This window comes from Camelus ferus, chromosome 1 (assembly GCF_009834535.1).
Source record: "Camelus ferus isolate YT-003-E chromosome 1, BCGSAC_Cfer_1.0, whole genome shotgun sequence".
Lineage (NCBI taxonomy): Eukaryota > Metazoa > Chordata > Mammalia > Artiodactyla > Camelidae > Camelus > Camelus ferus.
In genome coordinates this window covers 56,476,967-56,504,115 of record NC_045696.1, presented here as the reverse complement: position 1 = coordinate 56,504,115, position 27,149 = coordinate 56,476,967, and the positions used below count along the sequence as shown (strand labels likewise).

Below are 27,149 nucleotides of genomic sequence, written 5' to 3'. Positions count from 1 at the left end.
GTTAAAAGAACTTGTCATTTTCCAAAGGGCAGTGACAACTCAAAACAAAATGCTTGCTCCAGAATTTTTCTGAGAGACTCCGTAGTTAAATCTGGTAGTCAGTAATATTTATAACTTCACATATTCTTCGTCTTTCATAAATGCCAATCATCCAAGAATTTTCACCTTTCAACTTCTTTCTAATTGGCTTGTATCATAACATCGTTCTTACTGCGATTGATACCTTAGAGAAACAATATAATGTAATGTTTAACAACCAGGTTTATATCCTGGCTCTGCCCCTGCCCTTTATACTTCTGGAAGTTATTTAACCTATGTCTCAGTTTCCTCTTTAAAGTGGCATAATAACAGTACCTACCTCTTTTTCTTTTTCTTTTTCTTTTTCTTTTTTTTTTTTTCTTTTTTGAGGATTCAATGAGCTAATGTATATAATTTTTTTGAATAGTCCCTGGCACATAGAAAGTGTGTAAGTGTCAAATATTACCAATTATTTTCACCTATTGTACATTCTAATAACTCTCACAGTGACCTTGTGAAAAAGTTATTTTACAGATAAGGAACATACAGCTCATAAAATTTAAGGAATTTACTTAAGACCACACAATTAGCAAAGAACAGAGTCAGGATTCAAACCTGGTCTGGGTCCTTCTCATACTCATTCTACATTGCCACAATGTTTCATTTTATTTTAAAAATTATATGAATATGAACCATTAATTTCTAATTAGTGTTCTCTAATTATGTAATTGCTGATCACATACAAGTAATTCATTAATTTTTTCATTCAGTTCTAATGACTGTCTGCCTGTCCTCTCATTTTGGTTTCTTTTAAGTAGATATGTGAGTGCAGTTCAGGCCAGGCCTCTGAAGTTCCCTGAAGCATGATCCCCAATCCAACTTGGTCTCCCCAGAGATGGATCCCCAGCCAGGAGTCATGCCAGCCAGTGTGGGACCCCAGCAACTCCAGCACACACCTCAAAGGTTTGGCCTGTTGAAAACTTACCTTAGGAATGCAGGTGTAAAATCTACGATTGCACAAATCTCCCTGATGTGCCTTCTTTGGGTGACATTCTATGTGGAGGTTTTAGAAGCAGACATAATCTTATCTCCAGTGGAATTATTTTATCATCTGAATCCAACAATTCAAAAAACATGGGTTTTAAGCCAATGAAAACCTCTGGTTCCTGGATGATTTTCTCTATTTTCTTTGCTCTGTCATGCCTTTTCCTCCTTTCATAGCCTAAGCTTAATTCCTACGAGAACCAGGAAAGGTATTACTCCTACCCCCTTTCAAAAGGAACAAAGAAGGAGAATCTGTACAAAAAGCACAGAGAAAGGATAGATTTGGAAGGTGAAGTTTAAGAATAATAAAGACTCTGAAATCAATTGGGCAAGTCAGAAAAGTTCAAGAGTTAGTCTCACCTTCTCTGACTTTGCAGGATTTCCATAGCCTTTGTCAAGTTATGCCAGAGAAGCCTTTTACAAATGTGCTCATTCCCATTCATAATCAGTTTTAGGAAGATACCTCTTTCTCAACTTGCTGTCAGCAAAGTGCCCATGTAACTTCAATACCAAAACCCAAAATATCTAGCTTAGAGAAAACCTGCTCTGCCCTCAAGTTTCCAAAAATCGTTTGTCACTGCAGCACCATGTCGATGAAATAGACAGAGTAGACAGTTCATCAGACTTTAAATCATCTTTCATTTTACAGTTAGATTTTTAAATTTTATTTAAACTTGACATGTGAGAAGCATAAGGTCAAATAAAATTAAATCTTATCAGTAAGAGAATTAAGGATAAAGAAGCAAGGCTTTATCAATATATAGACATAAGAGAGACAAAATGGGGAGCTTCTGTAGCTTTAGTCAACATTCAACACACTAGAGCTGTTCCCTCCTTTTTTTTTTTTCCGTTTATGACAGATAGGTGCCTCAGACAAAGATAATAAAATGCACAACAGAAAACTATGAGCTCCACTGGCTACAGGCAAGACAGTTTGGTTCTCTGGCAGATGTTACCCAGGTGTCCTAACAGGAGTCTTATGTACGGGGATGTGTTCTCCCTGTAAAAAAGAAAAAAACCAAGGCAGGCTAGAGTGCTTTGCTACAGACAAACCCTGCATTCAGCTACAGTGCATCCCTGAGAGTCACACAGGAGAGAGTGGTCAGGAAAAGTGAGTTCTCTCTGTTCCTCCTAAGAGCAGCGGCCCTCAAATCACTCGCTCACCACTAGCAGCTCTCCCTCGTGTACAAGGCAGAGTTCTGGTTTACTCAGTCAGTAACTCAGCTGTATTGTTTGGGGAACAATATTGTTTGGAGAAGCAAAAAGAGAAAAGGGAAGTGAATGGGCTATTTCCTACCAACTTTCAGAGAGAGTGGAGAAGCAGAAGCAAAAGAGGCCCAGGGCCTTGGAGTAGCACTGGTGCATCTGTTAGGTTTGTGGAGCTGAAGCACATGTAAGAGGAGCTGATGCCATCAGTCGGCAGATCCCACCACATTCCAGTGTACTCTGCAGGGAACTCATCCCAGGCCAAGGGGCAACTGCAGAGTCTGCTTATTAGCTTGTGAGCCCATGGGTGAGAAGGGGAGAGGATGCTCCTGATGTATCCTGAGAAAAGCAACAAAGATCATGCATTTCCATTTCAAGATTCCAAGTTATTTTCATCTCTGGGGCCATGATGATAAGATTCAGGAGTTAAGAGCTCACAACACCTATTCCAAGAGCCTACCGTGTATCAGGAGCCAGAAAGAAGGTAGAGGAACATGTTCCTGCTCGTGAGGGATTCACAGTCCTATGACAAGATATGTAATAATGAATTTCAGCAATGCAACAAGTTTGAAAATACCATGTGTTTGAGGTGCTATAAAGAGTGTTTTTCCAGGGCAGTCACATTGCCCTTTTCCAGGGGTGCCAGTCTCATTAGAGTCTATGTCAGCGGAGCACTCTTGAGTTGTATTGCACACAACTTGAGCAGTCTTGCTTCTCTTTCTCCAGCTTCCACACCATCACCCACAAAAGTCAAAAGGGAGTCCCAGAGTTCCACGTGCTCCACATAAATCCATGCCACCCTGGCCTCCACCTCCATCACGGAAAGTGAAGAGGGGACCTCAAAAACTCTGTGTGCTCCTGACAGCACCCTCACCCTCTTTCCCCTCAACATTCACAGCTTTGCCGGCAGGGTGTGCCTCGAGACCACCATATCCAATCTTATCATGTCTGTTTCCCACTTCGTGTTTAACACCACCAGAAGCCCAAGACCCTCAGTGTATTCTTCACCCCATGGACTCTGAGTGCCATATGGCTCTGTACCCTCCTTTATTGACCCCATTTCCAACCCATTCCCAGCTTCTGAAACCCTTCTACTGTGCTCTCTGGAACTTGCTATCAATCATCAGCAAACCCCATCTGTTCTCAACTTCTGTTCATTTCCCTCAGTTTCTGGCTGTAACTGAAGTTTGGCTCTCCAGTGAGGACACTTCTTGTCCTATATACATCCTTTTCAAGTGGTACTGGTTTTCTTTCCAGCATTCTCCATACACTTGAGTAAGTGAATTCCTTTATTCTCAGTATTCTCCCACATCATTTCCCCTTCACCCACTCTGTATATCTCTAGCTTAAAATCTCATCCCATTAGACTTTTTCATTCACCACCCTTCCATGTTACAGTCTTCTGCTGCTCCCCACCGCCACTCCTTGATTTTAGCCACTGGCTCTGTCAATCTGCCAGCATAACTCTGGTGTCACTATCTCATGTATGATGCATCCATTGACCACCTGTGGACCTGAACCTCATTTCCTCCAAGGCTCTTTTCTTCTATCTTATCGCAGCCACCCTCCCCATGGTTAGAACTTAGATTTTGTCATTAGCAAAAACCACAATGACTCCAGTACCTCAATTTCAAGCACCGAAACTCTCCAACCACTATCTCTAGCCTTCCAGATCACTCACCATCTCCAGTGCCCAAATCTAAAAATTCTTTGGCTGCCATCAGGAGCTAAAACCCAATGATCCTACCCCGTTTCACTATCCTTCTCCATGCTTCACATCCTTCATCCTCTAATATAGCTTAGATCCCATAATTAATTATTATCCTCACTTTCTAGTACACATCTGTCTTCCTTCATCACAGTTGTGTGGCAAAATCCCAACACATGGTTAACCTGACTCTTCTCCCATTCTGTGCCCACGCACAAGCAACTGGATGTGGCTGGAGAAAAACACGCAAACACGTTGAGTGTTCTCACTTTAAATTTATAGCCACAAACCTCAAAAGTCCCTTTAGTACTGCCCAGGAAGCCTCTTATGTCTCTTTAGTTATTCTCTTCTACTCTCCTAGGTGACTGTTTCATTCTTTCTCCTCAACCTTCAACACCACTCACAGCCTCACACTCAGCTGATGATTTGCCTCCTGTTTTGCTGAGAAAATTAGAAACAAGCAGAAGAGAACATCCACAAGCTCCCCTACTACACCCCTCACCTTTTCACATCTTGCCCATGTATTCTGTCTGCCCTTTTACATTATCTTACCTAAGGCAAGTTCTTCTACCCATGCATTAGACCATGTCCCCTCTGCCTACTGAGAGATGTTACTCAGTAATTCCTTCTCCTTTCCTGCGTCATCAACTTTACCCTCCCTCTTTGTTCATTATCAGCATTCAAACACACTTTTTCTCTCATCTAAAAAAAGAAAAATGAGGCCCTCTAACTTTCTCAGTTAATATACACTTCTCTGCTGCTTCCCTTTGAGGCAAACTGTCTTCTGTGTTACCTCTCCAGTGATCTATTCTCAGTCCCCAAAAGTTGCCCATGCTCCTTCTCTCAGATGATATATTCTCAGTCCTCTTCTTACTTGACCCATCAGCAGCTTTTGACACAGGTCAAAAATTCCTTCCTCCCTGAAACATTTTCTTCATTTGGCTTCCAGTCCATGGCACTTTCCAAGTTTCCCTTCTACCTTACTGTCCACTTTTTCTCATTTTCCTATGCTGGTTTCTCCTCATCTTCCTGACCTATAAATGTTGGAAGGTCCCAGGATTCAGTCCCTGGACCTCTACTCGTCTCTATGACTCCTTTGTTGAGTCCATCTAATCTCATGATTTGGTGAAATACCATCTATTTGTTGACAACTCCCAGGTTTATGTTTCAAGCCTGGACCCCTCTCCTAACCTCAAATTTCTTATCAACCACCTACTCAACATGACCCTTCAAATGTCTGAAATGGGCATCTCTAATGTAACACATCCCAAAACAAACTCCAGACTTCCTGATCAGAAAAAAAATGGTGACACTACTCTTCCAGTTACTCAGGGCAAAAACCTTAGTCATCATTGACTCCCCTCTTTCCCTCATGCCCATTATCTAATTAATCTGTCAGCAAATCCTCTCTGTGCTATCCAAATATATATACATAATTCATTCATTTCTCACCACTTCCACCACTACCCACTTGGACCAAGTCATCATCTTCTCTCACCTGGATTATGGATAACAATCTCCCTACTGGTCACCCTTCTCCCATGCCTGCCTCTCTTGGGTCTTTTCTCAAAATCAGCCAGAAAGATACTTTTAAAATATAAGTCAGATCATTTTACTCCTTTGTTCAAAATCTTCCAGTAGCTTTCTATCTCTTCATAGTATGGGCAAAAGCCAAAACCCTTACAATGGCCTATAAAGCACCTTACAATCCAGCCTTCTGTTATCTTTCTGATATTATCTCTTACGCCTTCCCATGCATTCTCTCCATTCCAACTGCTGGCCTCCTGGCTGTCCCTCAAATCCTCCAGCCCTCACCTACCTCATGGCCTGGCTCCCTCATCTCCTACAAAGCTTTTACTAAAATTTAACCTGTCAATAAGGCTTTCTCCGGACAGCCTATTTAAAATTGCAACCTTCCTCCTCCACCCCCCAAACACTCCCCTCTTCCCAATCTGCCCTCCCTGCTTTATTTTTCTCTAACTTCGCCTCTGATATACTTCATATTTACTTTACATTGAAATATAATGTACATACAGAAAAGAGCATGTTAAGTGTCCAGCTCGATTAATTTTCACAAACTGAATACAACCACGTAACCAGCATCCAGATCAAGAAACAGAATGTTACTAACTGGTCCAGATTCTCCCATGCTCTCCTCTAGCTACCATCCCCCTTTTATACCCCAAGGGTAACCATTATCCTGACTTCTGACAGCACAGACTAATTTTGCTTGCTTTTGTATTTCATATAAATGGATTCATACAGTGACATACCACATATTTTTATGACCTATTTATTTACTGCCTGTTTTACCCCACTACCAGCATGTAAGCTCCATGAGGGCAAGGGTTTGTTTCTTTCACTGCTGCATCCCAAAGCCTAAGAGGGTATCTGACACAGAATGTAGTCCACATATACGATAGATGAATGAAATATTGAACAAACAAATGAGAGGAGGAGAGTTAAGAAGGGCTTAAAGTCTGAACAAAATCTTGAAGGAGAAGCCGAGTCCATGAGGCAGTCCAAGAAAAGAAAGGCATTCCAAGCACAGGCAGAGTCTCTACAGAGCCTTGGCAGAATTGAAAAACTTACCAAATCTAGAAACCACAAGGAGTCAGTAAGCTGAGAGCAATGAGCAATAGCCATGTGCTGAAAAATAGAGATCTAGGAAACTGGGAAAACAGGCAGATGCCAGATCTGAGAGGGCCTTGTACAAGTAAGTCCATGAAAGGAGATGAATAAAAGTAAACTATAGGGGCCTTTTAGCTATTTCCGGGAACTTTTTTAACTGTTGAAATTTAGGGGGACATAAAACAACAAATTCCTTAAAGTCAGCTCATTAATAACTTATCCTAGTGTCTCAGAATAGAGTCTGTGGCCCACTGTGATAGTCAAAGAACTCTAACTGCTCCTGAGTATGTGGGAAAGGCTTAATAGTCCAGGGAATAAGTAACTCTTTCTATTCTTTCCTTTAAAGGAAAGGACAACTCAAAATAGGACATTTAAATCTCTGAGTCTGTCTAGTCTTGTTTTACAGGCAAGGGGCAAAAAGCCAGGAGCTCTGCTCTCCTCACCTGCTTTGAAAGGATGGTACCCCAGCCTCACAGTGGGGGACAGGCCAGAGATGCTCTGGGCATCTTCACCTCCCCTAAGGGCCAATCATCTGCATCAGTGGTTCGTGAACTCCAGAGTGAGATAAAATCATGGGGAGGCCTTATTAAAGCACAGATTGTTAGGCCTACCCTAACAATTTGTGTTTTAAGAGTTTTTGATCAGTAGATTATGAGTGGTGCCTGAAAATCTGCATTTCCAGCAAGCTCCCAGGTGGTGCCATTGTTGCTGGTCTTGGGCGCTGCTCTGAGAACCACTACCCTAACCCAACACTAGCCTCCTAAGCCAGGTTGGAAGGCCTTCTGCTGCACCCAGTTTCCCCCCATCACAAGTCCCCTCACTCTGCAGTGTTCACTCACTTAATCTGTGTCTTCTCCCTAACCTGTCCACTTCATGAGGGGAGGAGCTATGTGTATCTTGTTTAGGTTCATGGTGCAGTGCCTATGTCTGGTCCTGAGTAAGCATCCTACTGGTATTTGTTGAATTAATAGATGAATAACTCCAACTGGCTTCCCAAAGACAAAGAAAAATAGGTGAGGATGGGGCTCCAAAAATCATGGTTCTAGCCCCCTGTCTTCTACAGAGAAGCACAGAAAGCACAAAAGAGTGGCAGTTGTTTAGTTTCTTCTTTCTGTTCTTCCATGTCTGAGCTTCAGCTTCCCCATCGATTAAAGGGTGGCCAGAGGAAACAGGACGCCCAGTTTAATTTGCATTTCAGGTAAATAATGAATCATTTTTTGGCATATATATGTGGCAGTATTTGTTGTTTGTCTGAAATTCACATTTAACTAGGCATCCTATTTTTATTTACTAAATCTGCCAAACCTACTTATATATGGATAATACTATTTCTTACCTCATAGGGTTTCCACAAAGATTAATTAAGTAAAAAACAATCTGTAAACCCTTAAAACAGCAGCTAAAGCCAAATAAGAGCTCTTTTTAAGAATTTGCTGTTTTCTTTATTGTACCCATAAACACACACACACACACACACACACACACGTGCCCAGAGATTCAACACTCTTCTTCAGTCACCTAGTCCAGTTTTGACAAATTTTAAATGATATTTTGAAGTCTTCATGTTTTAATTTATAACTATTCCATTTTATTATATGCTCCACAAATCTCATCAACAGCAAATCAGCAGTTTCATAAAAGTCCTTTAAATATTTGAGGCCAAAATAACATAATCTCTTAATCTTTTCTTTGTAAGATTAGGTTTAATTATTTGATCTTTTATTATATGAACCTGTTTCTCTTCTCTAAAGCCTGTGTAGTTCCTCCCCATTTTTTTAAGTTAGAAAAATATGTGTTTATTATAATAAACTCATAGGAAGGAAAAAGATTATTCTTTCCTCTTGCAATATTGTCTGAATTTTCCATAATTGATACATATATACAATAAAATAAGCACCTGCTTTTTAAAAATTTGGAGTCTCCTTTTCTTGTTTTTGGCTTTTTATACTCAATTATGCCTGATCAGCTTATTTAAACAGATGTCGCGATTTTTATCTTAAATTTTGCCCATTATTAGTCAGCAATTTTATGACTCAGGAACAATGCGTAAAGGACACAGTCTATAGCCCTACCCTCTTCCAGACAAGCACACTTAATATATTGAAATAATAAAAATGGTAACAAGATCATTATTAATGATAGTAACACTTAACATTTATTGTTAGGGTACTATGTACCAGGAACTATTCTAGGAGCCTTTAGCTTTACTAAATCTTTTCATTCTCATAGTAATCCCATGAGAAAGATACCGTTATTATCAATTCTCAATCTTTTCTGCTCTAGTTGCTGGACGATTGCTCCATGAGCACCTCTTGCTAAGGTCAGGAAAGAGCTGCAAGGCACTAAATGAGATAAACATTTTCTGTCTTTGTCTAGCTTGCCAGTAAGTGTTGCGTTCTCTCCCTGCTCCATACCTCTGTCCCTCTCTATTGTCTTCCCTCCCTTCCTTTCTCTCTCTTCCTCATTTTTTCCCCTTCTCTTTATCTTTCTTGCAGTAGGGTGGATTTGAGTCATTATACCCTTCAACAATATAACAGTAGCAAAATTATTATTAAAGTTGATTTTACTTCTCTAATATGTCTCATATCAGTTTTTTTCCTCTCCAAATTCATTTAACCTCAGGGCTTCTACATTTTATTTTATATATTTTTTAACATGTACCTTTAAATAAATGGAAAGACATCACATATTCATGGATCTTAAAAGACTTAATATTGTTAGATGGCAATGCTATCCAAATTGATCTACAGATTCAACACCATCTCTATCAAAAACCCAGCTTTCTTTGTAACAGAAGTTGACACGCTGATCAGAAAATTTATATGGAAATGCAAGAAAATGCAAAGAGAGATATAGAATAGCCGAAACAATTTTGAAAAAGAAGAACAAAGCTGGAGAACTCACACTTAAAAAAAAAGCTTATTAAAATGGGATGAAATTAGGATGCAATAACAGAATGAAATTTAGGAAATAAAAAAATATGTAGAAATTAAACAACACAATTCTGAATAACCGATGGGTCAAAGAAGAAATCTCAAAGGAAATTAGAGAATACTTTGAGATGAATAAAAAATAAAAACATAACATATCAGTTCTTATGGGATGCAGCTAAATCAGTGCTGAGAGAGAAATTTACTGCTGTAAATGCCTATATTAAAAAAAGAAGAAAGATCTCAAATCAATAACCTAACTTTCTACCTTAAGTTACTAGAAAAACAAAATCAGACCAAACTCAAAGCAAGCAGAAGGAAAGAAATAATAAAGACTAGAGTGGAAGTAAATGAATTAGAGAATAGAAAAACAATAGAGGGAATAAAACTGAAATGTGAAGAATTAACACCAATCCTTCAGAAACCCTTCCAAAAAACAGAAGATAAGGGAACACATTTCAACTTACTTTATGAGGCCAGTATTACCCTGATACCAAAACCAGACAAAGAAATCACAAGAAGAGAAAACTACAGACCAATAGCTCTTAGGACTATAGATGCAAAAATCCTCAACAAAATGCCTATAAATGGTATCCAGCAACATATAAAAAGGGTTGTATACCATAACCGAGCATGATCTATCCCAGAAATACAAGATCAGTTTAATATACTAAAATCAATCAGTGTAATATACCATATTGTAGAATAAGGGACAAAGACCACATGAGCACCTCAACAGATACAGAAAAAGCATTTGACAAGGAATGAGTATTCAAAATATATAAAGAACACTTCCAACTCAATAATAAAAGATAAATAACCCATTTTTAAATGGGCAAAATTGAATATATATTTCTCCAAAGAAATCACCAATAAGCACATGAAAAAGATGCTCAACATCATTAGCCACCAAGGAAATGCAAATCAAACCCACAATAAGATACCACCCACACCCACTAGGATGACTGAAAAAAAATACAGGTAAAAGTGAGTGCTGACAACCATGCTGAGAAATTAGAACCCTCATAGACTGCTGGTGGAAATGTAAAGTGGTGCAGCCACTTTGGAAAACAGTCTGGCAATTCCTCAAGGGGTTACAAAATAGTTACCGTATGATCCAGCAATTTCACTTCCAGTATTTACCAAGATAAGTGAAAACATAGATTCACACAAAATTTTGCACAAATATTCATAGCAGCATCATTCACTATAGTCAAAAAGTGGAAACAATCCAATTTCTATTAACTGGTGAATGGACAAATAAAATGTGGTCTATCCACACAATGGAATATCATGCAGCATTAAAAATAAATGAAGTGCTGAGATACGTTGCAACATGTTGCACCTTGAAAACAATATCCTGAGTGAAAGAAACCAGTTACCACACCTTGTATGATTCCATTTATATGAAAGGTCCAAATAGGCAATCCATACAGTCAGAAATTAGATTAATGTTTTCCTGGGACTGAGGGACACAGTGGGAGGAATGGAGAGTGAGTGCTGTTGGGTATGAAGCTTTCTTCTTAGGGTAATAAAAATATTCTAAAATTAGATGGTGGTGATGGTTGCACAGTTCTGTGAATATACTAAAACAATTGAAAGTACACTTCAAAACAGATGGATTTTATGGTATGTGAAGCATATCTCATGAAAATGTTTTTAAAGTATAGCTTTTTTGGACTATAAAAATAATATCTGTTCATTGTAGAATGTTGCATAAGACAGAAGTACAAAGAAGAAAATAAAAGTTGCCTATAATCCCATCATGCAGAGGTAGCCAGTAATTGTTGTTAACTATTATTATTATTATTATTGTACTTCCTATCTTTTTAATCTGCATACAGTTAAACAACTGGGCCTCATGCTACACATACAAGCTTACATCTTGCTTTTTAAAATTTGACAGCATATTGTAAGCCTTTCCCCATATCATTAAAAATGTTAGTGAATAGTTTTTAACAGTTGTATAATGTTCACAGCTAGTTACTGGGAGATCCAGGGTTTAAAAAAAGTGTCTTGAATGTTTGATTAATTGCCAGGCCCATATAGACTAAACCTAAAGGTGGCCATCCAACTTTTGCATGAAGCCAGACTCCATTGTCACTCCTTGTATAGAGGCTGTTCACCCTTGGACAACTACGCCACCTCTTTGGACTTCTGTTTCCTCACTGCCACATGCTGTGGTTAGTAGAAGATGACAGCCAAAGTCCTTGCCAGATCTAACCCTCCAAGGAAGTCTGAGTTGGAGCCACAGGAAAGTAGAAGGAATTAGCTCACGTGCAAGTTTACTCATCACCATCCCCTTTCTCCTTGAAGGAGAGCAGGTGGGACGCAGGTAGCAGCCTAGATCAGTCACTGCCTAAGGCTCCGGAACTGAATGCCCCTGAGTCAGCCATGGTAGGGCAGAAAGTACCCAGGCCTTTGTTAATAGTTAAACCTGGGTTCAAATCCTGGGTTCTAACACTTCCAGCTCTGTAGCCTTCAGTAATTTACCTTCTCCTCAGCCTCAGTTCCCTCCTCTGTTAAATGGGGGCATCTACCTCAGAAGTCACTGTGGTGTTAAATATGGCATGTGAAGGTACCTAGGTACCACTCTAACACACAGTAGGTGTTCAATAAATACATGTTCCTTTTCCTAAATGCTTTTTCAAGTTCTTGAATCCTTCCTTGAAGAATGCAGGCACAGTTTAGAAGTAACAGAACAGACATATAAAAAATAATCCATCAAATTTTCTCCCAAGGAACTACAGAGTTCTGCAGAGTTTAGTTAGACAGCAATGTTAGGGCTTTCCAAGATTTATGAATGGTGCAGTGACTTCACTCCTAGTCTCATTACTTATCACACAGGAGCTCCCCTTCTCCAAGCCTAGATGATTTAGACCTCTTCATGCAGTCTACAATCTTAGATATATAAATGCCTGGTGTAAGAAAATAAAGTGCATGAATTCTGGGTTCAGATAAGAAAGGGTTTGAATTCTAATTTATGTACTTATTAGCCATGTCCTTGATCAAATGATTTGCCTTCTGGGTTTCCTCACACAGGAGAGGGGCAGCAATAACAATTACCTTGCAGGGTCGAGGCAAGCACTTAAAATGATGTGTGAAGTGCCAGGCACGAGGTGAGAGGCTGATAGACGGCAGCTATGATTACTTGGCCTGTCACATCATAAAGCCGATGTCCTCAGCAGAGGGAAGAAAATCCTCATCAATAGTAACAGCCACATCAACAGGGTGAAAGCTGTCAGCCTCTGAAGTGTGATCTTTTTTCAAACCCAAAGAGACTCCACCTCACCACCTTCTCCTGCCCCAGGCTACAAGCTTCTGTTCCTGAGTTTCTTTAAGTCTCCAAAGGGCCCAGGAGCACCTGCCACATTTGGCACTGGGTCAGTATTACTGAATGATGACTTCTTTGTGGTGAAATACACCCTTCTTTAACTCACTTACTCGTGTACCTGTGGACGACTCTGAAGGGCTGGTTGTTCACATCTGTCTCTGTTATGCGGTAGACATAGTTCTCACTTAACCTGACAGGGTATTTCAGGACAGAGAACACCCTGAAGAAGCCATTCATCTGCTCCTCCAGGACCTCCACGGTGCTGTGGTTGCTCAGGTCCCTCTCCGCCTGGTCCAGCCAGATCACATTGGGCGTGAGGTACCAGCCCTTAGAGATGCACGTGGCCACGTCCTCATCATCAATCTTATCAAGCAGCACCTGGCATTTCAGAGTCTGGTTGGAAAAACTAACAAAGCAATTAGTTCCTTTTTTAATTCCAGCCCCGGAGGATGAGGCTAGCAGAAATCTTGCCCTGAGTTTTTACATTAACCCTTATGTAAGCCTCACATCTTGAGGTTCATGGTGGCTAAAATTCAGATCAAGGCACAGTGAGAGAATATCAGGATACACACATGCTCCTGCCCTCCAGGTCTCATCTACCACTGCTGCCTTTATTTTTGGCATCTTCCCCTTCTTGGCAGGGAGGGTTCATTTCAGATTCTGCTAACCTCAGACAAGCCTGCTGAGAATCACAGAAGATAACACATGATTCTCAGCTGTACCTTCCTATCTCTTCCAACCCTTACCCTGAGGAACTCTGCCATGCCTCTCTCCACCTTCATGAGTTCTCTGATGAGGAGCAGACCACTCTCCATGTAATCCTGAAAAGGGTGAGTATCCTTGGGGCACTATGGCGATCCACTGGTCCAGCGCACTCTTACATTTTAATAGTAAAAGAATGAAACCTGGAAAAGCTAAATGATTTACCCGATTCATAGAATGAGATCTTGGGCCTCCTGACTCCCAGCACAGGGCTCTTCTCACTAAACCACACATCATATCTCAGAGCTTTCATGTAGGAGTCTTATGTAACATTTTGGTTTTCCATATGACAATTTGTTTGGTGCGTTTGGGATAGGACCAGTGTCACTTTTTTTTTTTTTATGTTTTGTTTGCTTGTTTGAATTAATGAATGATGTAGTCAGGTGCAGATGTAACACCTTTGGTTCTGAGCAATGTTTTTAGCTAAAATGAACTGACATTCCAAATACCTGACTCTCATGATGGGATTAAGAAGTATCTATAATAACTTGAGTAGAAGAGAAAAATTGAGAATACCGGGAAAGAAAACTTATAGTTTATCTTTGTGAACAGAGACAGAGCTTAAAACCAAGTTAATCCAACCCTCACCTTCTACTATTAGTCTAACTGTACTTTCGCATCTTCTGCTTGGTGTGATGGCTGAGCACTTGTAGATAGCTTCATCCAGGAAATCCACACTTCTTAGTAAAAGCGATAGGGTCTCCTCAGAAAATTTCATCCCGATCCACGGAGACTCTCCCCTCATACAAGGAGTTTTGGTCCTCTAGTTGCTCTGTGTTATTGTGAAACTGGTAAACCAACTTTGAGAAAACTTCAAAAAAATCATAGTACCTGAAAAAGCGGTAATATTCTTTATCATCCTCTACCTTATATTCCTCTTTGATGTCTTCTCTTTCCCAAGAAAACTCCAGATTTTCTGTGCCCTCCACAAAGGAGAAATGACAGGAAAGGGTAACATCAGTGAAAGGGTGGGCCCGTAACTCTTCTGTAGACACTGAGGACGTAGAAGAAGAAATGAAGTTAGCAAGGCAATTATAAAGACCAGTGAACACTGCATCAGGTAAGGTTTAACAAGATGAAAAAAATCACTGTAGCTATTTCAAGCAGAAAGGGATTTAGTACAGTGAATTAGACATTTACAAAATCGTTGGGATGCTGGAGGAAAGAGCCCAAAGAAAGGCATAGAAGGTGAAACATGCAATGTATGTGTTCTGTCCTTTCCTGAATGATGCTAGGCTCAGAACAGAATGCTAAGCTTGTCTGCCAGTGGAGCCACTGCCTCTGTCACATCAGGGAGCTGGTAGGTGAGGGAGCTGTCACTGCAGGAACTGGCTGGCTCCTGAGCCACACTGCATCTGCTGGATTCACACTGAAAAAAAAGAAAGGATGCCTCTGCACTATATCCTTTCTCCTCACTTAAATTTGTATCAGTTAGCAAATGTATCTGATTGGCAGAGCCTACGTCATTTTCAGAACCTAAACTGCAAAGAAATCTTGGAAATGTTTTTTCACTCTCTAGTCTCAGTAGCCCAGGAAAGCACATCAAAAAGATAAGAATAGATTTTCAGTAAGTCAGTCTACTCTACCTGCCATAAATATCTACTGGTCTGGGCAGAGTCATGAACAGAAGGGGCTGAGGGCCAAGGGGAATACAGCTATGCACTATGTACTATTCATAGTATCATGACCTGGAATAGAATCTGATTATGTTAGAGCTGGGAGAAAGCTTAGAGATCATCTGATTCAATCTTTTCAAATTATTTTCCCCACATCCCACCCCATTGACAGCCAGGTGAAAGATCAAATCAGTGAGACCTCCATTCTTTTACCACTTCAATCAGAACAATCCATCTCTAATTTACTTTATGAATTGGGTTTCCATGTCAGAATACTTCTGTCAAATGTCTCTGCTACTAAAAGACAAAACTGAAACCCAGGGAGCAAAGTTGCTCGGGGCCACGAAGTAAGAGACTGGTAGTACCACAGAAAGAAACAAGACCTCAGAATTGAAAAAAATTTTGGGTCATAGTCACCGAACTTTTGAGCCTAAAAGACTAATTCCCAACTCGAGTAACACAGATAGTGAAATTTTTTCTTTTTCTCCTAGGAACACTATGCAAGCAACAAGCACCAGAAAGGAGGAAGAACTAAGTCATCATGAGCCTAAGTAAGGATATTGTTTGATATAATGTAGTGAGATTAAATAGAAGAAAGAAATAGGTAAGGCACTACGGAAAACTCAAATGGTGGATGTTAATAGGCAAGGAAGCTTCTAAGCCATCAGCCCAGCAAAGAGCAGTCAGAGAGACATCCGGCTGGGGACAGTCCAGCTGAATAATAGATGCAATCTGCTCATTTCAGCAGTAGCAGCCACGTGGCTATTGATGGGGTTGGGCATAGACTGTCCACAAAGGACAGAGACCATATCTTAACCCTGTTTCACCAGTGCCTAGCACAGAACTTGACACAGTAAAAAGTGTATGGTCTGGTGGTTAATTTTATGTGTCAATTTGACCGGGTCACAGGGTCCACAGATATTTGGTCAAACATTACTCTGGGCACGTCTGTGAGGGTGTTTTTAGATGAGATTAACATTTGAATCGGTAGACTGAGTATAGCTGATTGGTCTCTCTAATGTGGGTGGCCTCAATCAGTTGAAGTCCTGAATAGAACAAAAAGACCAACCCTCCCTTGAGGAGCAGGGAACTCCTCTTGCCCAGCTGTTTGAGCTAAGAATTTGGTCTTTTCCCGCCTTCAGACTGGAACTGAAACATAGGCTCTTCTTGGGTTGTGAGCTTCAGACTTGAAAAAGAACTACACCATAGGCTCTCCTGGGTCTCCAGCTTGCCCAGTGCAGATCCAGGGACTTCTCACCTCCATAATCACTTGAACCCCTTATATAGATTTTGTTTGTTCCATTTCTCTGGAGAACCCTAACTAATGTATCAGGTAACATTTATTAAATTTTACAATGCACTAGACATATTCTAAGAGCTTTTCCTGAACTAATTCATTTAATCTGCATACTAACACCGAGGTAGGTACTATTGAGAAAACCAAGGCACAGTGAGGTGAAGTAAGTTGTTCAGGGACACTTGGCTAGTAAGAAGTAGGGCTATGATTCAAACCCAGGCTAAGTCTGGCTCCATCTGAATCGGGTTCTTTCTTCTAACAGTAGGCACTCGTTCTAAGTTGATGAATGAAAAAATGACTAATTAAACAAATGACTGAATGAATATAAAGGAAGACAGAGAATGGAAAAAAGGAGCTAAGATGAAACAACTTGTCTAAATTTCAGAAGGAAGGAATTGCATATTAAAAAAACCAAGCACTTTCCTGCTCAAATTGTTATGTGTCTGACATGGCTATAATCAAGAAGCAGTCGATTACAGGTATGAAAAATCTTGGTAGATTTGTAAATGCAAGTTATAAGTCCTCTTCCTAGTCATTTGAAATTGGGCAAGTCACTGAATCTCATTTATGTTAGTTTCCTTATGTATAATTAGGGCAAAAACACCTGCCCCAGGGTTGTTATGAAATACTTTGGGAATCTTAGGGACTGTTTTTATGTGACATGGTTCAGTCATTTTCCAGAGGGTCAGAAGGAGTAGACCAAATGGGTGGATAAGTTAGTAAGCTGCCCTTTTTCCCAATCTCTTTCATAGAAATATGTGGCTCACTCATGAAAGGTCCTTGATTCTAGATTCTCAGTTTATATCCAGGAGGTCTTGCTCAGGTCTGAGACTCAGGAATCCAAAGGCTCTGGCAAGTAAATCTGAAACAGGATCTGCCGATGATGTAATTGGTGATATTAAAGCCAACTTTTGACTTTAATATCTGCAGATGTGTCTGCAGATGGCCCTACTTGAAGCTGAATAACTCTTTTGTCTATTTCAATCTGTATTATTTCTAAACCTTTGTTTCTTTAGCTTCCCAAAGCCCGAGAAGCTGAGGCAAAAGGCCAGCGAAAAGCTAATAAGGGAAAACACTCTGAAAACTGTAAAAAGATACTGTATCTAAAACACCTAATATAGTCCTTAGCACCTAGTATTAGGTTGTCACTACTGCTATAAAATGTAAGGTATTAGAACTAACACACATTTTTCTTTCTCACATATATACACATTCTTTTAATTTATTTGGTTGGGTTGTTCCTGACTATGACTAGATTACTAGTTCACTTTGCCTTTCTGCTCCTTTCTGCACACACACACACGCACACACACACACACAGACTTACTAAGCATCAAAAGAAAAAAGTCAGCAAAGGTAACCTGGGTGGACCAGGCCTTGCACTAACTCCTGAATAGAACTCTGGGGCCTGAGGATGCCTTCCAGCTGCTGCCACCTTTAAGAGACTGGCAGGACTGCTGTAGGTGCCTGAGAGACTACATACACGTGAAAACTATAAATGTGTTTGATCACTTTTAGAGTAGTTATAGTGCAGGTTTTGGATATATGGTTTTTAAAAGAAATTTTTGCGGGGGAGGGTATAGCTCAGTGGTAGAGTGCATGCTTAGCATGCGCGAGGTCCTGGGTTCAATCCTCAGTACATCCACTTTACATGTATGCCCCTACCTCGAGCTCGTTCGTAGTCTTCTCGTAGTTTTCCTGTAGACGAGAGGTGAAAAGGGTGTAAGCCCTGGAGACGATACCTGGGTGCACTGCTGGAATTTTTTGTTTTGGTGGAGTTGATACTCATCTTTAGTAGTTTATGAATTGTAAATCCACTAAAAAATTAATAATAATAATAATAATTTAAAGATACATAAATAAACCTAATTACCTCCCTCCCAAAAATTTTTAAAATTTTGCATATATACTTTCAGTTAGCTAAATGACATTAACATTTTCAATATCTATATACTATTCATCTCCATGTTTTTGAAGAATTGAGTAGAAAAAGTTACACAAACCCTGTGTTGACTGCCCATCCAGATTTTTTAGGCAGACCTGATCACAAATATTCTGTGATACTATTCCCTAAACTGGCACTTACCACTTTAAGTGCGGATGCCTGTCTAGTTTTTTTTTTCATGGTAGGAGTTCAAATTATAGATGTGAATAAGTGTAGTTACCCAGATATGGCCTCAAGCGGACAAATCAGATTGGGGGTGGGGATGGGGAGGCTTTTCTCATTTAAAAAAAATGGAAATAGAATAAACAATAATGCTTTACAATTTGGGTCTGTTATATTTTCCCATCTGTTCTTCACCATTTCCCGTGAAACAAATACAGCATTGTTACTCACATCTAAAGAATGAAAAGACTAAGTAAGGTTCAGAGAGATGAAGTCATGTGCTTGTTTTTTTCTAATCTCCAAACCACTATTTACCTCCCTATCTCCAAAGTTGTTTCAGCAATACCCACAAAGATTTTTTGAAAAGTGACTCACCTATATCATGGACAAGTAGATGTATGTTGATAATCACCAAAAAGAAAGACAATCTGGAAGGAAAAAAGAGAAAGGCAGGAAATACGCTTCAGCTAAAAAAGAGTGTGAGCCAGCATAACCCAGCCCCAACCCTGCTGGATCCAAGGAAGGCCCCCCAGGCCCCACCTCCAGGCTCCATGCCCACCAGATGCACCCTTAGCAGACAGGCTTCCAGCACTTCGACATTCCATGTGGGATTGTCCACTGAGTCAAGTTCACCCAAGCTGATCCTATGCAGATTTGTTTGATTTGCTGTATGAATCTGGAACTCTATTACTATAAAATGCAAATAGATCTCTATAGGTGAGTCACATTTGAATTCATTTGGATCAGAGTGGGCCTTAAGATGATGTTTGAGGGGGTTAATGACAACTTCCCAAGCAATTGTTGCTGGCCTTTCTGGATGTTGCTGGGGGAAAGTCAGCAGTAGGGGAGGCATAACCAGTAGATTACAGGTGTATCTGAGAAGTTATGGAGCAATGTTTCCCAAAAGGAGAACATAACCAAGAGACAGTACTAAACATATCTGCCCAGCCAGGGACACACTTTAATGGGAAGGGTATTAACAAGCCTGGGACGGCTCTGGACAGGGTGGGAGAAAGGACTTAGGGAACACTCAGCCCCTTCAAGAAGCTCTGATATAAATGCACAGCTACAGCAGGTAAAGGCAACCCTACTGACAGTCTGGATTCAGTCCCTCTCTCTGGTCTCATCTCTCACTACTCTCTCATACCTCGAGTTCCACCAGTACCATCCTGAAGTTATATAGTGCTGTTCATACCCTCTTTTCCTGGCACAATCCCCGTCACACCACCCTCATCTGCCCCCCCCCCCCACTACTCACTTATCAACCAAAACTCTGCCTCTTCTTATAATCTATTAAGGAGCAAAAATAACCCCACAACCTACCAGGTCTGTGATACATCAGAATAATAGCAGCTATATATCAAATGTTAACAAATGCTAATTTTAATCGTCAAAATAAGCCTAGGAAATGGTTAGTATTATTAATTCCATTTTTTTCTTTTTCATTATATCCATTTTCTAAGTAAGGAAACTAAGACATAGAGAGGGTAAATAATTCAGCAAGGTCACACAGAACCAAGACTCTCACCTTTCAGGTTAGCTGAAGCCTGTGCATGTCACCTAAATTCTGTCCTGACCAACCCCTACAACTTCATCACACACCGTGGGAAGTCGGGTCAACCAGGATGTCCACCAAAAGAACAGGAAGCTCATTGCTGATGAAGCAGATGGCTTGTGGAATATTACAAAAAGTCTTTTTCCTAGAGGCCTATTGGACCCTGGAGAATATGTGCTCTGTGGGTTGAATATTAACAGACACAGATTTCTTCAAAAGAACAAGAGGATAAACGAGCAGCCCTTGCCAGCAAATGTCCAAATAAAGCATTTCTGGGGTTAGTGGGACAAATAGAAAGATTCATTGCCAAGACTATATACTCTGATTAGGAATATGACTAGTGATTGCCAGCAACTGCTAACTTAGAAAATATCTCTATGGTATATGTAGCAAAAAAATTTTTAAGATATCTAAAATAATATAAAATATAAAAGGCAGTATGCCAGATAACAGCTATTAGAACTATAGATAGTTAACAGAGAGAGACTGTAGTCAAATGTCATAGAGGAAAAAAGTTGTAGGAATATAAAATGCCTTTTCAACTCAATGAAATTTCATTATCTATTTCCAAGATTAAAAGCTTTTCATCATCATAAAAGACATAAATCCTAAAGCCTTCCCATTTCCTCCAACCCCAGTCAGAGATAAAATTTTCTCCTCTGCACTTCTATTGTATTTTGTATTTTTATATAATACTCTCACACATTTAATAGAGCTTATTTTTTATGATTCTAATAGTAACACATATTCAGTTTTAAAATATTAGAAAAATAGAAAAGAATAAAGTATATTATCATTACTTTTACGTCCATCACCCAGACAACCACGATTTCCATTTTGGAGTATTGTTTCTCAGTCTCCTGTATGTGTACTTTTTAAGGTAACTAAATTTGTATACAGTTTAGGGTCCAGCTGCTTAAACAGTTTTGTGAGCACTTCTTTGTCATTAAAAATAACCCTATAACCTGGTCTGCACTTTGATAGTTATTTGTTTGCATAGCTTATCACCCCTACTAGACTGTAAATTCCCTAAGGGTCTGCCTACGTCCTCTTGTCTTTCATATGTCCGTCATTGTGTTCCACGTGTTGTACAGCCCCAATACGTGTTTATTGCATTAACAAAATTAAATTTAATCTAGTGTAACATTTTAACAAATTTTCACTGTATAACAGGAAAAAGACAAAAAGAAGGAAAAACAGAAAAATAAAATTCATAAACTACGAAAGATGAGTATGAACTCCACCAAAACAGAAAATTCCAGCAGTGCACCCAGGTATTGTCTCCAGGCCTTACACCCTTTTCACCTCTCATCTACAGGAAAACTACGAGGAGACTATGAACTAGCTCGATGTAGAGGCATACATGTAAAGGGACCACATGCAGTTGGAGGATATACCCAAACACTTCAGTCACATTTGGCTCTCTGGTTCACAATCATGGCCAACAATTTCTCCCAAATAAATAGTCTCTTCATTGTAAGAGCTTACCTGTGTCACTGCTGGTCCTTCTGATCAGCCAGGTGAGAAGCAAGGTGGTGAGGCGGAGTCAGCATGTCTTCAAAGGGATGGCTGTGTGGCAGTGCCCAGGGGGAGGGCTTGGTGCTGCTGTGATTACCACACTGTTGCAGCAAAAGCTCAGCAAAGAGCTCTGCGAGTGTTCATGTTTCTAATAGCTGTATTTGTTGGCTAAAAAAAGTGTTTGCAAGGCATTGTGGCTGAAAAGTGGAACTAAAAGAACACCATCATGTCCAATATTGGAGAATTAGCAAAAAAAATCAAAATACAAAACTTAATGTATGTTTACACATATATATGATTCCAACTTTGTGGGGGGAAATTATATGTACATAGAAAAGGAAGGAAATACACCAAAATGTTAGCAGTGATTATTATGATGTGTGATTTTGGTTGTTTTTATTACATTTCTCTGAATTTTCTGTAGTGACCTTTTCCATTTACATTATGATAAATACTTCATAACTGGAAAAATAAAGAAATGTACAGACAGATCTTACACATATAATGTGGTACAGAGAGTGAGGGTACAGGAAGGAGAGCAAATGAGATTTATTCTCTATTCTCTTCCTCTTAGGGATAAGTATGGTTTGTGTCTCCTGTTCAAAGTCTTTCTGATTAACTTTTAAACTCAAGTTCAGTGGTGGCCTTTCCCTCACCCACCACCACTGCAAATGGATGACTGGGTCTGGGGCTGAACCAGGTTGCCCTAGTCCTTACACTCCACACGCAGCCCAGGTGGACTATAGATGACAACACTACAGAGGGTTTTAATGAAAAAGTATATGAAAACGAATATAGGTATGTATATGTATGACTGGGACATTGTGCTGTACACCAGAAATTGACACATTATAACTTACTGTACTTCAATTGAAAAAAAGAAAAAAAAAGACAAGAACAGGAGGCTTTCTGCTGGGGGTCTGCCAGAGGCAGCTATACTCTGGATCCCTGGCCCCATTTGACTGTGAGTGAAGTAGTTCCTCCCTTTGCATCTCTAGAACCTCTCAGGAAGGATGGAAGAAGGAAACACCTACGAAGTTTCAAAATAAACTTAGAGCTACATCTACAAACATGAACTGTTGAGCTCCTGCAACATCCAACATAGATCTTTTACACAGCTGCTCAATAAAATAACTGTGGAATGGAATATAATGGAATGAAATAATTGCAGTCAATTCATATCACTTCTGTAATTCCTGCCATAGGGCTTGATGCAGAAGAGAAACATCGTGATATTACCACAATCCGAAGAAACTGGGAAGGATACTTTGTACTCAGATATAAGGCTTTTCTACAGGTGCCACATTCCACAGGCTCCCCTAAGCCTGGCAGTCTTTTCATCAATGTCTAGATGAGCTAATAAGGAAACGGGATTTTGAGCTTTCAGTAAGGAAAGAATCAGAGATGTTCTCCTGACCTAGTATTCATACCTCTCCCTCCATGATCTAGGCCAACTTACCATTTCAAGCTTTACCGCTCCTTTATACGATACCATAACAGTACACCTTACATTTAGGGGGCAAAGTTACAATTTAAAATATTTTCTGCTATTATTCTCTAAAGTGCGCCAACACTTGGCTATTGTAACCACCACTCCAAGCACACCAGCCAAACTAGACCCTTCATCATTACCCAGGCATATGCTTTCCTTCTTGTTGTTGACATTCTTTCTCAAGAAATAACCTTCTTCATTTCTTTTCCTCCAATTTCACATGCCTCATCCCATCTCTACTAAAACCCCACTACCCAATGAAGGCTTTCCTAATTGCAGCAGCCTGAAACGGTCTCTTCTTTCTGAATTTTCATAGTATTTGGTTATGAATCTATATGACAGTTAATATTTTAATTACTTGGTTTATAACAGCTTTATTGAGATAAAGTTCACATATCACACACTTCATCTAGTTAAAGTGTATAGTTCAATGGTTTTAGTATATTCACAGAGTTGTACAAACATCATCACAATCAGCTTAAAAATGTTTTCATCACCCCCAAAAGAAATTCTGCCCATTAGCAGTCATTCCCCATTCCCCCTTCTCTCCAGCCCCTGGAAACCATTAATCTATTTTTTATTTCCACAGATTTGCCTGTTTTGGATGGTTCATGTAAATGGACTCATATGTCCTGTGGTATGTATGTAACTGGTTTCTTCCTTTTATGTGTTTTCATGTTTTCAAGAATGACCCATATTGTAACATATATCAGTACTTCATTTTTATTGCTAAATAATATTCCATTTATGGATAAACACATTTTATTTATCAATTCATCAGCTTATAGAAATTCGGGTTGTTTCCACTTTCTGGCTATGATAATAATGTGGCTATGAACATCTGTGCACAAATTTTTGTTGGATATGTCTTTTCAGTTCTCTTGGATATATACCTAGGAGTGGAATTGCTGGGTCACATGGTAATTCTATTTTTTAACCTTTTGAGGAACTACCAAGACTATTTTCCAAAGTGGCTGCACCATTTTACATCCCCACCAGCAGTATATGAGGATTCCAATTTCTCCATATCCTCCTGAGCAGTCATTGTCTATCTTTTAGCTATCCTAGTGGGTGTGAGCAGTATCTCTTCGTGGTTTTGATTTGCATTTGCTAATGATACTGAGCATCTTTTCGTTTACTTATTGGTTATTCCTAGATCTTCTTTGGAGAAAAGTCTATCAGACCTTTTGCCCACTTTTATATTGGATTATTTGGGGGTTTATGGGTTCATGTTTAATCTCTGTTATTTTTATTATACTATAAACCTCTATGTGTACTTTTTAAGATAACTAAATTTGTATACAGTTTAGGGTCCGGCTGCTTAAACTGTTTTGTGAGCACTTTTTGTCATTAAAAATATACTCTTGAAGGCAGTGATTGCATTTCGACATAATCATAAACTTTGAAGCCATATTCTGTTATGTTCATATCCAGCCCCTTCATAACTGTAAAGTGGCAAGTTACTTAATTTTCTCATACTTCAGTTTTCTTGTCTGTAAAACGAGGATAACCTTATAGAATGGGGATGAGGATTAAATAAAATAATAACTACAAAGCCCTTAGGATAGTGTCTGGCACTGAGAAAACAATAAATGTTAGCCATTGGTTTTGGTTATCTCTATACATCTCCAACGCATAGTTCAGTTTCTTCCACACAAGAGGTGCTCAGTAAGTATTTCTGAATGAATAAATTGGGGGCTAACAGTATTTTAGCTTGTTATAGTCGTTGTTATGACTAGCTATCTATAAAAAAGTAAAACAACCCAATTATGGAACATAGGCTGAACAAGTGGAAAAAATTTTAAAGATTAAAAGCCACTTAAATTCCCAAGACAATCACCAAGGAAAGCACCTAACCAGGTGTGAGAAAATCCCTAAATGAAGTGAATTCAATGGAAGGAGTGATGGGGATGCTTTCACAGCTCTTACAAATGCTTAGTAAAAAACACCCATGTCCAAAAATGTCGTGTCATTATTTGAATCTGCAAAATAAACAGAGCCCATACTTCAAAAGAGACTGGGTGCAGGGGAAAGGTATTCAGGAAAGCTTAGTCTACCAATTAATATAAATCTATCAATTCCATGGCAAAGAATACACTGAGGCAGAGGAAGGAACTGCTAATAACAAAATCGTAGACCTTAAATTACAAAACTGGCTGCAGACTCACTCTACGCTCCTATAAACATAAAGGCTAATTCCTTCTCATGGTGGCTTGAAAGACTACAGCTCCCTCTGCCTTCAATGCTGCCTTGAACAGAGAGTAACTGTTGTTTGAGATTTGGACTACAGTTTGTGTAAGAAGATGGCAGAACTTTAAACCACCTCAGGCCAAATTGGATAAATCAATCTGAGAGGGACTCAGCAATGGAAATAATCCAAAACCCTGCATGCTAGGCTAAGCCATTGACCTTCATCTGATAATGAATGAAGAGACTCAGGGTTAGGAGGGGAGGAAGAGAGAGAGATAGCTTGAAATAATGAAAGCAGTAGTTCAGAAAAGTTATCTGAATCCAAGGTAGCTGGAATGGAGGTAAGAGTTCAGTTTAGGAGGTACAAGGTCCTGATACAATCTGGAAATAGAGAGGACAATAAGCATAAATCTCGAGTGTCAAGACCAAGGGCAAGGAAAGTTCAGACAAACCTTTCAAATTATAATCTGGAAAACATGGTCTGGCCCAGAACAGAAAAGCACAGTTTATGTAAGAAATTGTGTCATCATGAGTAAAGGTTGTTCTCAACTTTGTTTCTCTTTACGCTGATGATGATCTATAAAGCGGGAGACAGTAATAGTTATAACAATAACTATTACTACTATTACTGCTAATAATAATAATTGCCACTACTTATGGATTATTTACTTCAAACTGACCCTATGAAACAGACAATATTCATCATAATCAAATGAGATCAAGGCTTAAAGAGAGTAAGTCACAAAATCAAGATTAAGTAAGAGAAATCTCATTTGCAGAGGTGGGATTTGAAACCTGTCTCTGATAAAAGCCAAAGCCCACTTTTTCTCTACTTTAGTATGTTGCCTCCCAGCTAGTTTATGAAAGGATTCTCCACTCAGCTTTGTTTTTTTCTGTACTCACTACTTACTTAGTGCTTGCTGTATCTCACGGAGGGCTGTAGTAAATACATTCAGTTCCCCCCCTCAGGAAACATGGACAGGATGGCTGAAGGAGGAAGTGCCCTTCACTTGGTCTCTGTTCTTTTTTCAGTAACATTCTAGTCAGGAGACCTATCTTGAAACAGTCAATTTGACCTAAAACTGACTTAACGGTGAAGTTCCTGTAAGTGGGCAAGTACACCATGTATTTCCCCAGTTCCCTGTAATCCATCTTCCTTTCCCTAGACGTCGCATCACGTTGTCTCCTTTCCCCTTCACGCTCTCCGGTGTCCCCACGGCCTCTCTGCCCTCTCCTTCAGCTGGCCCCAAGACAGACCCCATCACTGTGAGGTTCACTAGCCACCAAAGCTCCTTCAGTTCCCAGAGGGTTTTCAGAACTCTCTAAGCAGACTGGGTAGTTTCAAGGCCCACTGCAGTGTTGAGGGATGCTGCTTTATTTAGACCCATCTCATTTCAGCAAAGAGATGCATCCATGGTAGCTGAGGTAGAGAGGGTTATAAATGAGCCGAAAGGGGATTCTCACATTACTTTCAGTCTATCTTCAAAACTGTCTACCAGGTAGCTTCATTCTCTACTATTGAGGCTAATTCCATCTTTTCCCCTCTAACTTCACTGATTTGTGAACCTAACTCTATTTCTGAATCATATTTGAATTATTTTTTCTCATTTCACATTACATTCCTGTCAGTTTATTTTTATCACAAACACACACACATTTTTAAAAGCATAAGACTGTACTATTTTAAATATTTGCAATTTTCACATATTAGGTTTCTGCCAGAATGTAATCTTGATCCAAA

General features: G+C 39.6%; 2 long non-coding RNA genes across 3 annotated transcripts; one reads left to right on the top strand and one right to left on the bottom strand.

Annotated features, from left to right (window-relative positions):
* The first annotated feature begins 13,000 nt into the window (after positions 1 to 13,000).
* On the top strand, positions 13,001 to 15,775 carry LOC116663740. Its single transcript, XR_004320041.1, has 3 exons — positions 13,001 to 13,701; positions 14,535 to 14,693; positions 15,741 to 15,775. It is a non-coding gene; the product is annotated as an uncharacterized LOC116663740 (long non-coding RNA).
* Positions 14,127 to 20,281, bottom strand: LOC116663738. Of its 2 annotated transcripts, none has more exons than XR_004320037.1 (4): positions 20,182 to 20,281; positions 19,029 to 19,081; positions 18,212 to 18,363; positions 14,127 to 14,627 (listed from the first exon to the last, which is right to left on the bottom strand). It is a non-coding gene; the product is annotated as an uncharacterized LOC116663738 (long non-coding RNA). The 2 variants fall into 2 exon arrangements; XR_004320036.1 differs by having other exon boundaries at positions 18,212 to 18,244.
* Between the last annotated feature and the right edge of the window lie 6,868 nt (positions 20,282 to 27,149).